Source organism: Phyllostomus hastatus, unplaced genomic scaffold (assembly GCF_019186645.2).
Source record: "Phyllostomus hastatus isolate PE091 unplaced genomic scaffold, TTU_PhHast_1.1 phas_contig_86, whole genome shotgun sequence".
NCBI classification, from domain to species: Eukaryota; Metazoa; Chordata; class Mammalia; order Chiroptera; family Phyllostomidae; genus Phyllostomus; species Phyllostomus hastatus.
This window is the reverse complement of record NW_025333977.1, coordinates 27,029,680-27,042,711: the sequence shown is the minus strand read 5'-3', so window position 1 is coordinate 27,042,711 and position 13,032 is coordinate 27,029,680. Positions and strand designations below refer to the sequence as shown.

At 40.9% G+C, this 13,032-nt stretch overlaps 1 protein-coding gene across 9 annotated transcripts in view; it reads left to right on the top strand.

The window, feature by feature from the left end:
- Positions 1-828: 828 nt before the first annotated feature.
- Positions 829-13,032, top strand: part of TBL1XR1 (TBL1X receptor 1) — a 150,217-nt gene continuing 138,013 nt past the window's right edge. For 4 of the 9 annotated variants that reach the window (XM_045850945.1, XM_045850946.1, XM_045850940.1 and 1 more), the window contains exon 1: positions 829-1,189. The gene's annotated coding sequence lies outside the window, so the exon portion shown is untranslated. Of the gene's footprint in view, positions 1,190-1,856; positions 1,949-13,032 lie in introns of those variants that run through there. The other 5 variants (XM_045850939.1, XM_045850941.1, XM_045850942.1 and 2 more) reach the window with 3 other exon arrangements.

Below are 13,032 nucleotides of genomic sequence, written 5' to 3'. Positions count from 1 at the left end.
AGACGATAAATACCACCATATGTTTGATTCACAGTACATTTGGGCATAAACACTTCAATTACAGCTTTGTGTTTAGTATCAAAAAACCTTTCCTTGTGTGCGTGTGTTTTCTTTACAAATCCCGTGCTCTGGATTACATTTTAAAGATTGCTTATTACAGATAAAGCACATTTCCAGGTACGCTTCCGAGAAACATATGTATTTATGTACACAAAGGTGTGTGCACATCTTTTCACACACAGAAGTCCATATGATGCCTGAGCCGCGCTCCCTGCACATGCCCACAGCGTGTGTGCGCTCACACGCGCACCCGGTCCTGGAAGGGCCCGGCCGCCCCCCTCAGCCAAGTTGACCCGCGCTGCCACACTGGCTGCGGCGCGAGCCTCCCCTCCTCTACTGGGCCTTGGGCCGCCGGGCCCACACCCACCCAAGCGGTTTTGCACCGGGCAGCGCTGCGATGGGGGCGGGGCGGCCAGTGCCCTAGAGGCGCCTCAGAGCGCCAGCGGGTCTTTATTTATAAAAGCCTGCGCCGCATGAGCCCAGCCCCCATCGCGGCGGCGGCGGCGGGCGGGAGGGAGCGAGAGGAACAAGACCGGCAGAGGCGCTCCCCTCCCCCCTCCCCCGCCTTGCCGCCGCCACCGCCTCCTCCTCCTCGCGTCCGCGGCGCCCCTCCCCCGCCGGCCCCTCCCCCGCGCGCCTGCCCGGCGCAGGCCGCTCGGGTTTGTTTTGCTGCGCGGCCGCCGCCGCCGCGGGCCTCGCGAGCTCATTTGTGCCTGGCTGGTCCCCATTCCTCTCTCCCCAGTGTTGAGTGTCTGAGCCGTTGGCGGCTCCGAACCGTTTGGCTCTTTCCCTTAGTAACAGCTTTTACCTTCTGCCTCAATTCCTCTCCCAGCTCGCGCCCTTCCCCCGCGCGCCGCTCCCCCTGTCGGCGGCCGCGTGCGCCCCCGCCCCTCCCCCCGCGGCGGGAGCACCTCCGCTAGCCACCTGGGGACCCGCGCCGCGCTCCCCGCCCCCGCCCGCCCGGCGCCCATCCCCCGCGCCCTCCGCTCGCCGGGGTTATAATTGCTTCTCACCCCCCGGAGGGGTTATTTTGGGGGTGGTTGGAGGCGGCGGCGGCGGCGAGGAGGGGAATTTCCTTGTGCCTCCTTTCCCGGGAGGGGGGAGCCGCGTCCGAGGCCACCGTTTCCAGGTAAGCGCTGGGGGCCGGACCCCCGGGTGGGGGCGACCGCGGGCCGGGGTGGGGGGCGCGGGCGCAGGCGGCCTGGGGGCGCCGGGCCGCAGGGAAATGGGCGCAACTGGAACAAGCATTTCTTCAACTTGGCCCTTTGGGGAGTCGGGGTATGGGTGGGGGAGGGGCAGGAGGTTAAGGCATTTAGGGTGTCCCATCCCCCCTTTTTCCTCTCTGAGGCTTCTTTGAAATGCTCACGTGCCTGCCCAATCCCTACGCTTTCCTGATCTCGGGGGATCCTTACCCTTATGTTGTCCCCGAAAATGTGCACCTTGGCCTTCTCCCCCTCTTCCACCCTTCGTGCATTTACACCCCCTTTTTATGTGTGTCTTTGGGGGTAGGCTTTCAGGGAAGAATCTGCAGCAAATTGAATCAAGGAGCCATCATGAGGCCGACTCCTTTATAGCCTATTTTTAGCCGAGGAGAGGGATCTTTTCGCTGCACGTTATTTAGTTAAACCTCAGTCTGCAATGGAAATCTGCTTCCCTCCTTGGGCGCGTCCACGACCCCGTCCGGTTTGCAGGGGGTTGCCGGCGGCTGTTGGGGCCGCGGGTCCCGGGCGGGGGCGCCGGCGGGGGAGGGGCGCGCGGCCGCCGGGCTGCACTTCTGGACGTGTTTACTTGTAACTTGGTGCTTTTTATCATTCTGAGAAGGTATTTTGAGTCTCTTTGAAGTTGAGTTCAGAAGTGTAGAATTGGCAAAGTTATTGCCAGTTTCCTGGTAAGTTTGGGGTGGCACATAGTCACATTATTTTTTGACTGTGCAAAGGCCACGTTGTGAGGGTGGTTTCTTGGTAACTTCCTCTTTGCAATCGATGTCATTTTTTGAACAGCAACAGACTTTTATTTAAGTGAAATATTAATCTTAAATGGCAGCTCGAGGGAAGCAATGCATGTGCTAACATGGTCAGTATTTTGGGAAGTTCCTAATTTGCTGAAACAGGCATCACTTTGCAGTGGCAACCGAGATTAAATTTAGGTTGTGAAAATGGTGTGTTTCATGTAAAATTTGGGTTGTAATGGCTCTTTAAAATTGATCCTATTCGGTTATCTAATAACATTTTCTAAAATATTTTGATGATTGTAAACGACAAGAGTTGGGTACCTAGTTAAAAACTAGATTTTCTCAGGGTCTGGAGTTTACTTAAAACCTTGGACGGTGCAGGCACCAAGGTGAGTAGTTTTAGTACCTATGTAATTTACAATTGACTTAGGAAACTTTACTATTGGCTTTCTTGTTTTCCAAACCAGAACCTTATGTTGATGAAAACAAGCTTGTTAATAAAATACGGTGAGTGAGTTGGTGGGTTATTTTTAGTCTAAATGGTCCCCCCACCTCATGTAATTAAGTAATTATCTTCTTCCCCTTTTTTCCTAAAGACTCCTGTATCAGGTTGGAAAATATAAGGCCCTCGTGGTGTTTTTATCTGCTTACCTAAAACAAATTGTAATAAATATCGTGGTTACACATTGAAGATTCAGTGAGTGACTTTTTGGCTATCCCAGAACGGTTCATTTTCATTTTTGTTAAATCAGACTCAACGCTGCATTGGTGTATTTCAGTAATTCTGAATTCCTGTGACTGTATATTCTCACCATTTTAATAAATTTATAGTCTAGGGAAATAGAGCAGCTTTGTCTCCATGAAAATGGTGTGTATGTTGTTGGGTTGTATCATGGGAGTTCATGGCAAGCAAGCTTCGGAAATTATCATTGAGGGTTCCAGAAATAGTTAGCATTTACCTGTGGAGGAGGGGCGGCAGCAGATAGAAAATGTGCCTGAGAGTGGTTAGGCATGTGATCCGTTGTTTATACTTTTTGCTGTTAAATTGAGGTTTTCCTGCTTGTTTTGAATATATTTTTTCCAGTTCTTTTATCATGCACTCACTGTCTGGTGAATGTGTAATCACAGCCATTAAACCCATAAATAAGTACTGTTTTTGCCATTTGAGTAGTTGGAATCAACCTACAGGGAAAAATACTAAAACTGTATCAGGGTGAAAACAATGTTTACATAGAAAAAGTTTTTCTTACTATTAAAGAACTTAATTAAATGGCATAAAAATGGTTACAGCTCACCTTCAGTTAACGGAGTGGCTTTTGGTTATTCTTGTGGTGGAGACATATTGTAGATGAAGTGGCCCCTTGTGGAGGCTGTATTTTTGCATTGGTTGCCTCAAAGATGTGTTAAACATTTAAATAAGTTTTTACGTGTGTCTAGGAATCTTTTTGTTACTTGCATTCTCAACATCTAATTAAATTTTATGATTACCATGATGCTTGCCTACCAAGAGGACAAGAAGTAACTGCTTCTTGTGTACTGGGAGCCTTTCAAGCTAATATGCAGAAAGGGTAGAAACTTAATGTAAACATAGGGATTACTGATGAAAAGAGATGTGACTAATGGACATTTTGAACAACAACCTGTTGAATAAATGAATAAATACGTCTGTTTGCATATGGCAATGATAAGTGCAGTCTTGTCAAATGAGAAACCGACAAAGGAATTGTCCTACAATTTACTACAGCATCATTACTATGAAGAATTTTCAACTTGACACATTTTGATGAAGTGTGTAGAAAAATTTGTTGGTTTCCTTCAGTTTCTGTATTTGCTAATATATAAAAGGAATTGAGAGGAATGTGAATAGTGGTAAGTCGGGAGAGAGATGGCAGAAATATTGTCACTGTCCGAGACTTTGTATTTTCTAGTACAAGTGAATTTGGCTCATTTCACAAATAACACTTTAGTAGGTCACTGAAATGCAAAAAAGGAAAGCAGTTAACATTGAGACATTTATGCATTCCCATAAAACAGACGTGCCAGGCTCCTAGGTCTGTATAAAGAATTAGTATAAGTGTGTCCAGTTTGGAGACCACCATGATGGTATCTCCTGCTCTACCACCAGCAGAAACTTCTAAAAAAAAATTTTGGTGAAAGAAAGCTGTGTGGAGAACTTTGCTATTCACCACCTCTGGTATTGGACAGTGAATTGCCCTGTTAGAAGAGCCATAGGAAAGGGACTGTGCTTGGGCTACATATGCTCTAGGAAAGGTGAGAATTGCTTTCTGTGCTGTTCATACCTCAGGCTAATCCTGTGAGACGGGTGGATAGTATTGGGCGTTTTTTGTATGGATGATGAAACAGAGGTACACAGAAGTTAATTCACTTGTCCAAAGCCAGAACATGGTCAAATGATGCACTAGAATCCAAACCTGGGCCTGTCTGAGCCCTATCCATGTGCTTTCTAGATGGTAGTAGCTGTGCCAAGTTTTTCCAGCTGTTTAGTCAGTCTTCTCTGTAGATGTGTTTGCAAAAACTAGTGTTTCTAATCAAGCTTATAAATCTGTACTTGGTCTTCCTCTACCAACTGGATCAGATGATTGTATGGATAAATGAAATTCATGGGATTGAAACATCATTGTGCTTACATTTCTAGAACTGTTTGATAAGATGCAATCTTGTCAATTGCTATGTTTTCTACCTTAAGATTGACAGTGGCCCCTTCAAGTTTACTGCCTGCAGAAATAAGAAAATGTGATTCCATGCCTTCACGTAAGAAGGAAAAGCAAATTAGACCATGCCCAACTTTTCTCACAGTACATACTCCTTGAATAAGAAACACGTGTTTGGTGTAGTATAGTTGATTCCATCAGAGATCCTTGAGGCCAGCTGCCTGGGTTCAAACTCAGGTACCATCCCTTACTGTGACCTTGGGGGAGTAACTCTGGCTGTGTCTCAGGTTTCTCCGCTGTGTCATAGGGACAGTAGACTGTAGAGTTGAGAGGATTGAGAGAAGTGTGTGTGTAAAGTGCTGAGAGCACTCCTTGATATACAGCAAGCATCATGCAAATGTAAGGTGTTTAGGATGATGATTATGATAGGTTTGGACTTGAAGTTTACTTCTTTGTATTACATTTTATTTGCTTGTTACTTATTTTAAGTGGGGGCATACTGTCATAGAAAGCATTTGGCAGCTTTGTTTCCTGAGTTCCTTGTCAAAGTGTTTAAAATAAACTGGGCTTAACTTGTTTACTCTTAAAGTTGTGGTTTAAGTCTTACCTTGAAGAATTAAAGTGGGCTTTAATAATATCAAGTTACATGGTTGGTGTAGGTACAGTGGTGCGTCTTTGATGCTGTTCTGTCACTTGGGCTTGGACTTTTTAAATCCACTTGCACCATTTGAAATACTTTTTAACTTTAAAATTTTTTGTTTTTGTTTTTCCAAGGCCAGGTTTGGCAGTACCTAGGATCTGCTTTTTAAATTGGAGTGATTACTTCAATGTGTTACTGTTTCTCCAGCCTTGACCTTTCATTTGTGTTCTTGCTCCATATTTCAGCTGCTGTCAAGACTGTTCTACTTGGAAGTTCTGTTCCTCTAAAATATCTGTGATCTGTGAGCCTTGTTACTTCCCAATTTTTACCATTCTTAATTCAATAATGTTAACAACTACTATTAGAGTTCTGTGTGTCAGGACTGCACAGATGCTTTGACAGGTACTTGGGACAATCTTGTGGATTTCAACCATGGGGAAACCAAGGCTCAGGTAGTAAGGGGCATGTCTGTCTTTTAGCCAGTCTACTGTCTTCTCAGTGAATGAAGGAAGGAATGAAAAGAATGGATGAATGGCTTTTGGTCTGGGTTTTTGCATTACTTTTCTGGTAGGTTGCCCTGAGCAGAGCAGCCTTTCTTTTCCACCTATCTCCTGTAACTACTGACAGTGTATTTATTTAAAATACTGATTTCATCACATCAGTTTCCTTGCTGGAGAACCCATTATGGCTTCCCTTTGCCAACTGGACCGAGTTCATATGCTTCAGTCTGGCTTTTAAGTCTCCATTCTACCTATTCAGCTTAATTTCCTATTCTTTTCCAACTGGGATTCTTGCCTGCCTATCAAATACTGCAGTTTTCCATACTCATTATTCCATTGCTTTTGCTCATGCTGTTCCTTCCCTTTGTCCTTTTTATGGTCTGATTTCAGTCCCACTTCTTCCAGGAAGCTTTTCTGGCCATCCTGACTCAGGATGTTTCTTCTCTGAGATTCCACTGATTTAGTGAATATCACAGACCCCGTAATTATTCATTGTTTTATATATGTGGGGTGTCACATCACCCCAACTACATGTCATATTTCTTGGACCTTTTTATAAAAAAATAGTATTTAGCAGAATTCTTGACTTCTATAACATCATCATGTTTAAAGGGCCAATGCCAAAATGACAGTGACAGTCACATTAAAGTGGTGGAAGCTTCTTTTTGAATTAGGCCTTCAAGGTTTAGGTGTACTATAGTCACATTTAACTGTTAGTTTGTTTTTTTTAACCTAGTTGAAACTTAGAGTGAAATGAAAATTAATTTTGTCGTCTTAATTCAGGAATGGGAGCCCCAGTATTGGCGAAAAACCTACTCTAGTTGGGAATCATGTCACACTAAGTTGGCTTTATCTGGTTATTTTTGTGTCAATTATACCTTCAGATTTTGGACTTTATTTATTTTTAACTTCTAGGCTGTTTTGCTCATCATTTTCTCGGTGGTGTGCCTAAATAAGATTTTGTTTTTAGCTCTCAGTATGTGTAACAGCAGTCTGACGATACTGGAGTCCCATTTGAGCCATCGCCATGAATGTATTAATGTTCAGTATGAGGTGTATCTGTTATACCATGTAAGTGGGTTTAACCTACCAGAAGAATTTTGTGACCATCTCATTTCAGTGGGTTTTTATGGTAAGGCTGTGCTGTATTATTTACAAACAACCTGGGTAATTTATTCTAAATGCAACAAATTTGGTTACACATTTCTGAAATTTTTAACATTTAGAGTTTTAAAATACAATTTTTAGCATGATTTTTATTTGTCTCAAAATGAATGCTATGTTACCTTGCTTTCTGAGGGCTTAAATTCTTAGCTTAGAAATAATAGAACCAAACTATAAGGGTCATGCTGAAAGTTCAACAATTAAATTGTAGTAAACATGGAGTATTCAGATTATGGAAAAGATTTGTGTGTAATGAATAGTTTGAGGAATGAGGAAGAATAGATATTGAATGTTTAAACTGGGAGTTTGCCACTTTTTTCCTTCTGTAGCTGTGAAAGTTTCTTTTAGGAGATGGAATTCAAAAAGCAGAACATGAGGACTACGGTCAGAGATGGTCATTCCAGTATCTTAATAGAATAATTCTTCATGTGAAATGGTATACCGTGCTTTCAGCCTTTTTTTTTTTTTAAATAAAGATGTTAAAAATTTTAAATTGCATTAGAACAGTGAAGAAGTTTCACTTTTTAGGAACTAGATTTCAATCTTCTTGTTATCTTCTTTATTTTGTCTGAGAACAAAGGTGGTATCTGAGCTTTTCTTTTCAACTTTTTCTTGCATTGTGTCCTTTTCAACACTGAATGATAGGACATTATAATGAGGTATCAGTGACTGTTTTTGTTCTTCCTGCTTATCTACCTGAATGGTGGGTTAGCATTTCAAATTTTAACATAGGTTCATTATTCAGCAAATTAATTTTTATCAGTTTTTGTAAAGCCATAGTTATGTGGGTAAATTATTTAGCTTATAGAAATGTGTACTATAAGGGCCTGATCATGTGAAACAGTACCTAAAATTTGCCCATTCATTCAACCAATACTTACGTGGTCAATTCTTGTATTAAAATTCTCACATTCTGTCATAGTATTTTCTGAGTAGTCAGAAAGTGTTTGACATTAGCATAAGCAAACCCCTTGCTGGAGAAGTTACAGCCTATTTTGGTGGTTACCTTTAACTGCTAATAAAAAACAGATTATGGGTTAGGGAGAGGTGTTTTATGCTTTCCCCTTAATTTGAACAAGGTAAACGTGTAGAGTGTATACTAATTTTGTTCCATCTCAAAATTTTGCTGCTATTGTATGTCATTAACTCACAGTATAAGGCAATTGGGTCATCTACTTTGGGTTTTTGAAATTAGGTAGTAGGAATAATAAATGAATTTCCCCTTAACATTTTGTTTTTTTTTTCTTTTTCTATATAATTATCCTTTTGTGGGACAGAGTTCATAATAGGTGTGTGAATTTTTAGATGCTGTTTGTAGCTGTGGCAAGGTTCTTTGGCACCTTTTAATATAAACATGTAATATGTACTTAAAATAATTTTCCTCCACTAAAGTGACAGGTTTTATCTAAGTCACCTTTCTCTGTTTTTCTTAGTAAGTCCTGTACATTTGTGAGATCATGGACAGGTTAGGGATGCAGTCTGCTATTATATCAGGGAAATAGTTTTCCTATAGTGCAAAAACTAAAACTAACAGGCCCTCCCCAGAATTATTTTTTGACCTTGGACTTCCTTGTGTCCTGCCAGCAGAGGTCACCAGTTTTTAACACCTGGTGAGAGATGTTTTGTGTGAATTGAATGGGTCTTTTACAGATTTGTTTAGATTTGATGTTTATGACTCTTGTTAGTATTTATAGGGTCTTTTCAAAGATACATTTAAATGAAAAAACAAGGAGGCAAAGGTCTTATATAGTCTGCTGCCATTTTAACTCAGGGGAAGAGGAGTTGGAAAGGACACATACACAGTGGAGTGTGTGTGCGTGTGCGTGCACTTGTTTTGCGTGTTTAAAATAACTCCAGAAAGATCCACAAGTTCTAGTAACGGTGGTTTTGGGGGCAGGGGTGGAATGGGGAGATCATGAGGTCAGATGTAGGAGAAACTTATTTTTGTGCATAACCTTTTGAACTGTTTGAATCTTGTGTTAGCTTTAACCATTCCTAAAAAAAAAGGGGGGGGGGATGCTTGTGAGAAATCAAGGCTTCCAGTTAAGTATTCTTAATCTTTTCTACTCATTTCGATGTAGACAGTCAAAAAACAAGAAAACTGCTGATTCTCCTGTGCTTTTCAGTCCGTTCTTAAAGAGCTGAAACTATATTTCTGCGTGCACTTAGTCTTAATTCTCAGATTTGTTGGCAGAATTAGAGCTACTGAGTATGATTACAAATGGTCATCAAGGAATCATATATAAAGGGCACATGGAGAAAGCCAAAGGAGGTTAGGATTGAGGGTGGGAGGCAGGGATGGGTGGGGCAGGGATGAGTGGTGAGGAGGAAAATGGAGACAGCGGTACTTGAATGACAATTAAAAAATATGAAAAAAAAAAAAGAATAAAAAAAAAGTTGGTTCTATATCATGATTATGTCATCAAACCAGTGGAAATATAGTGATAATGAACTGGTGATTTTTTAGTTCTATTTAAGGTTGATAATTAGAAATTAATTCAATGTAGACTTTAAGAGATTTTGGTTGTGTTGTTTTGCCAAGGATTTGGAAATCAGGTGAAAATTGGAGCTCTCATAATTTAGCAGTTGATTTTAATAATCATGGTAATCTTTGATAAAATGGGATTTGTGGAACTATTGATATATATATATTCTTATATTTCATGGATCCTAACATGACTTGTGAATTTAGATATATGTATTATTGATTCCAAGGACAGATAGATACATTAGACTCTGATTCTGTTTTTGGGTGCATTTGGTGTCATTTGTAATGGTACATTGGCTGTTCAGTTTACCCAAAGAATCTTGTCTTCTAGTTGTGCTTATCAGTTTTCACTTAAGCTGGAACAACCTCAGAGAAAGGGAGCACCTGTTTTTGTGTATTTCATTCTGCTGCTGTGACGTGACACTAGCCTTTCCTGAGAGCAGTGCCTCTCTTTAGCGATAAGAGGAGTAGGTAGGGTCTGTGTCTGCTCTTTGGCAGTAATTCCTGACTGCACAGTGTTAATGTGGTGCAGTGCTCACCTCTGAAGCCTGTCACCCTGACCGATTAGTTATATGGCTTTGAGAAATTGTAGAACTATTTCCATTGGGTTTCCACTCTGAAAAATGGGAATAAAGGATAATGAATAATTTTCTTTATAGAGCATTTGTAGGGATTGAAATGTGAATGCATGTAAAGCAATTATTACAGGTTCTGGCATGAAGGAAGTACTAGGTACTAGACGCACCTAAGTTTCAGAGGAGGAAAATAGGAAGAAAAGTTTTGAAGCAAAAAATGTAAAATATTTAATAACATAAATAACATAATACTTCACCAATGTAAATGTAAACAGAACAGCAACATTAACAACCATTATTCCTCCTAAATTTGGGGGAGGTGCGTCTTATAATCCAAAAAATACGGCACTACATAAATGTTCGCTACTATTTGGTGCCTTTGTTAGCTGCAGGGGAACAGCTGTAGAGACAGGCAGAAAAGTGACACCCCTCCTGTAAACCTGTCATGACTTCCTGTGGCAACTGCAGAAAACAGAATGGTTAGAATTCCCAAGTTAGAGGGCTCAGACTAATATATTTGGTGACTGAGCTTCTGTCGTTCACTGTAAAATGACAGTGTGTACTGAGAAGCTTTGTTATGTCTCTAATGTACACATTGTTTTATAGTAATGTTTTATATTGAATTTGGTCGCCCTTTAAAAAAATTTTTATTTATCTATAGAGAGGAGAAGGGAAGGCGAAGGAGAGACATATCGATGTGTGAGAGATACATCTATTGGTTGCCTCTCCCAGTGGGGACCTGCCTGCAGCCCAGGCATGTGCCTGACTGGGAATTGAACCAGTGACCTTTCAGTTGGCAGGCCAGCACTCAGTCAGTCCACTGAGCCACACCAGCCAGGGTTGAATTTGGTCACATCTTGATGTGATATTTAAAAAAAAAGTTTTGTTACCTTTCTTGAAAAATAGTCTCTTTGCTTTCTGGAATGGAATCTAGACCTTTCTTCAGTCTCAAGGAGGGCATACACTGCTCTGGTTCTCACTGGATACTGTGTGTGGACAGATCAGTCATTTCAGATAGGCATGTTACACACTATGCAAACTGACTTCTCGTTAAGAAATGTGTGTGACATAACACAGGATGTGTATATGTGCGTAAATACTAAAGTAAGTTTTCAGGAAATGCTACTTGGCTTCAATATATGGTACAAATATTCTATACTGTTCTTTAAAAACATGAAGGATGATGCAAATACACAAAATAGAAAAGGGGTTCATTCATTTTCACAAATTCATGGACCCTTGGACTCCCTGTGTCCATACTGTAATTGTGAGGGCCTGCTTGATAACCTAGCATCCTGCTCTACAGCTTTTGGCGTCTGCAGGGACAGACAATGAATATACTCCAAGGCTTGGTTAAATCTGAATTGGATTGTTGCATGGACTTATCCACATGTTCCTGATACTCGAGTGCTCCTTCTGATTTGTTTCCCCTTGTCCTTTTTCCTCCCCTAATTAGATCCCTGGCCTTTACCTGATACTAATAATGCCATTCTTGGCAGACTTTTACTCTGGTTCTTGATCTTAGCCTGTGTGCTCAGTCTATATACCTACCGATGCTCCCCACTTTGATCTTGGCCTTCCCTCAGGGCTCAGAGCATGGGCACACTCCATGTCCTTTGTCTCTTAAACCATCCTTCACTGTACAAGTGTTTTCTGTGGCCCAGATTGGCTGTTAATTCTGACCTCCTCTTCTGATCTGCTACTGCCCACATTTTAGAGTGTGAACATCCTGTTACTTTCTTCCTGTGTTTTACTGTTGAATGCAGGCTGGCAGTGGCATTAAATTTTCATTTAATGGTAAGTGGTGATGAGAAAGAGTTGGAAGATAGAGAGAGGATGGTCAGAATCAGAAGAATAGGAGCAGGTCATCGTAACACTGTAGGGTGAACTGGGGCAACATCATCTACTTAGGGCTTCTGGTGAAAATATCCAGGAAAATTTGAACTGTTGGGTGTTGGAGTGGGGGTTTGGAGATAAGAAGTTTTGGTATTATCATTTGGAGCTTTCCAGAGTACAAGCAGCCTTTTTTCCCCCCTTTCATTTTTATTGAAGATCCTTTTGTTTGAGGGAGCAAGTCAGAAGGGAGGTAGTTGAGCTGTGTTCTGGAAATCAGAGTTTGCCATGAGGGAAGATTTTCAGTTTTAGAACTTTGAACTAAAATCATTGCCGCAGTATTTCAATGATATTTTAATAAATATTTATACTTATAAATAAAAATTAAAAATTTAAATTCAGATATAAAAATTATCAAGCATAGTACATTTAAAATGTTAATTTTCATTTTCCTCTGAATGTTGTTAAAACAGACAAGGTGCTATTAAATGGGGGCATGAACAGAGAATTTATTTTAGAAGCTTTTGTGTTTTTTACCTTTTGTTTACTTGTCTGCTGGAGCGTACTTTTGTTTAAGTAGAAAACTTAATCTTTTGTATTTCTAGGCTCTCTCTGCTTTTAGTGGGTATGAATTCTAATTTGTTGTTTCTCTACTTGGTTTGTTTCATTTTATTGGGTCATATACTCTCATGAGTAGCTTGCTGCCTTATTTCACCTAGTCTCATTTGCCTTTCTTGCCTTTTCTTCCCGATGACTCATGTGTGTTGCTAGTAGATAACATTGGTTGGTTGGTTCCTTTGGTCCGACAAATCAACATGTAAGTGACTTCCTACAAGTGAGAAGTAGTAGTAACAGGAAAAGTGGTTTTTTTTTTTAGTTTGAGCATAGCAGCATACTGATTTTTTAAAAAATAAATATTATGATACATGCACATGGCATAATTTACATGAATGCATACATGGCTTGATAGAGTGCACAGCAAAAACATTTATACATACTATTTTGTCTGGGATTACATAAGGTGCTCAATAAATGTCAGTTTTCTTCCTGTTACTCTCCCTCTATGGGTTTTCCATCATACTCGGTACCAAATTCAAACACCTTTTCGTAGCCTGTGAGAGTCTCGACCCACCACAAGATCCTGCTGTT